Genomic DNA, 2,690 nt, shown 5'->3' with positions numbered 1-2,690 from the left:
ATACAACATGATGATGCCAATGTGTCAAGCTCCCGCAGTGTAGCGCCAACTACTGGCGAGGAGGACTTGATGTCATTTGTTTTTTTGTTTTTGTTTGCCTTTAGTATCGGTGGCTTTTATCAGCAGCCTTCAGAAGTACCCAATACCTTGAAAAAAGGCCGGTATCAGTACTCAAGCGCCCCTAATACTGATATCGTATTGTTAATATTATATTATATTAACATATTAAGCAGTTATCAGTCTACAATCATGTGTCATCATGTACATTTTTCTTAGCTGTAACCAGCCCCCCATTAGCAATTTTTTTCAAGGCTTGGTGTGTGTGTGTGTGTGTGTGTGTGTGTGTGTGTGTGTCACTCCCTTAGCCCTGAGCACAGGTGGACTTATAGTGGAATGCTGCCAAATAGTTTTGGTTTAGAAAGAGGAGGAGGAGGAGGAGGAGGAGGGGGGGGGAGGGCCCGGTTGGGTGTAGTACTTCTTTTTTGTTATGTTTCTAAGATAACATTTTTTTTTTCTTCTACAGCACTACCTTTTCACACAAACGCAAACGCGCGCACACCTGAAATCGCCTCCTCTTTCACTCTTGACTTGAGCGAGTGTCAGAGCTCCCGACGAGCACTGAGCAGAAGAAGTGAAATCAAAAGTTCGCTTTTTGGGGAAAGGTCAGTCTTTTTAAATGTGCTTTTATATGTACTATTATGCTTTCTTATATTGAGCAAAGTGTCCAATCAGTGCGAAGGTGAGGGGTCGCCATGCTTGTATGTACTGTATGTGAGGTGTCATACAGACGTAATATAAGGCTTTACAGTATGCAGCATATGGCATCAAAAAGCAGCCCTTTATATGTATATGCGTGCGTGTGCGTGCGCATCGGTCACGTCTATTATTAATATGACAGTAATACATTATGCAACCTTGTTACAGCTCTCCTACGGGAAGGCAAGTTGAACCTCCCTTTTTTGTGTGTGTGTATTTCCAAGAACCCACTTTAGTTATTGTCATAAATGATGTGAGCCACATCCAGTTGTCATTCAAACTCTCTTCCCGTCACCATGGTGACCTGATGTATTAAAACAAAAAAAATACACACAACAATGGGATGTGTACAATCCCAAAATTTGACTTTACCCTACTTTACTTCACTTTGCAATATTGGACTTATTTTTATTTGTGTTACTTTCCTTTGTTTTGGTTGACTTGCCAATACGAGACTCGACTTCACTTGTCGTTACTGTACCCTACTTGGTGTTTCCAAATTTAACTTGAGTGTTACTTTGCTGTTATTTTCCCCACTTGACTTGAATTTGCTTGTCTTTCAATTGTTTATCTTGCCATTAGCACTTTGCTTTTATTGTACTTAGTGTTACTTTACTTGGTGTTAGAGTACTTGACCTTACCTTACTTGGCGTGACTTTACGCTTCTTGGCATTAGTTGACTTGCATTAGCTTGATTTGACTTTACTTGGCGTTATTTTATTTGCCGTCACTTGATTTTGCTTTATTTGACTTTAATTGGTGTTACTGAACTTTAATTGGCATGACTTGATTTAGCTTGGCCTTACTTTACTCTGTGTTTCTAGACTTCTAGAATTTACGCTACTTCACAGTACTTGACTTAGCTTTACCTTGGCTTATTTTACTTTACTTGCCATTACTTTATTTGATGTTAGCTAGCTGACTTTGCTTTAATTTTCATTCCGTGACTTGACTCTATTTGGCAGTTGTTGACTTTATTTTCTTTGACTTGGCTTTACTTTTACCTGGTGTTACTTGCCATTATTTTACTTTATTTGGGGTTACTTTACTCGACTTTACATGACTTGGTGTTACATTACTTGACTTTACACAGCTTTATTTTATTTAAATTCACTTGCCATTACTTGGCTTGACTTAACCCTGCGGTATTTCACTCGATTTGGCGCAACTTGTCTTTTCTTTGCATTACTTGAGTTGATTTTACTTGGCTTTACCTTACATGCCATTATTCTACTTGGCATTAGTTGAACTCCACTTAGATACATCAAATACAACAAAACACGATGTTTGAAATACAACATCTTTCGTGCAAATATATAGAAAGCTATAAAGAAAGAGTAGAAAGATCACATAGAAGTGAAAACACTGGTGTAGTTCATATTGATTGTTTTGCTGTTCTTGACTACTCAACAATTGCATATTGAATGAGTTTTCGCTACATGCCTGATTTCCATAGGTGCTTCTCATGTTTTGCCCCTGTCGTGTAACTGTCAACCCGATTATTAGAATCAGCTCTCAGGATGAAGCAGTGCGGAAGTACGCCGTTGCGAACAACAACCGCAATAATGAACATTGGCAAGTTTTTCGGGTCGCACGGCTCTCGTGTGGGACCGCGCGAGATTGTGCAGGTATCTAATCAAGTGGGCGTAATTGTGGCGGGCCTCACATGAGAGGAAGAATAGTGGAGGTGTGTCTCCATTGAGTTGAACTGAGGACACTTTCCAATAGACACAGCCACACCTCTCTGCACTCATACATACAGTACACACATACTGTGCACACACTATGATGGACCTCAGTGGGTTGATGGGAAATTGAGCTGATCCGCGCCGGCCTTTTGTCTTGGGCAAACATCACCGAGGGCGTGTTGCATTCATGTTCGCATAATCCGTGTTCGCACAATCCGTGTTCGCACTAGTCTGCGACAAGTAATC

Source organism: Phycodurus eques, chromosome 15, assembly GCF_024500275.1.
Source record: "Phycodurus eques isolate BA_2022a chromosome 15, UOR_Pequ_1.1, whole genome shotgun sequence".
NCBI lineage: Eukaryota > Metazoa > Chordata > Actinopteri > Syngnathiformes > Syngnathidae > Phycodurus > Phycodurus eques.
The sequence above is the reverse complement of the archived record's forward strand: the minus strand, read 5'-3'. Positions refer to the sequence as shown.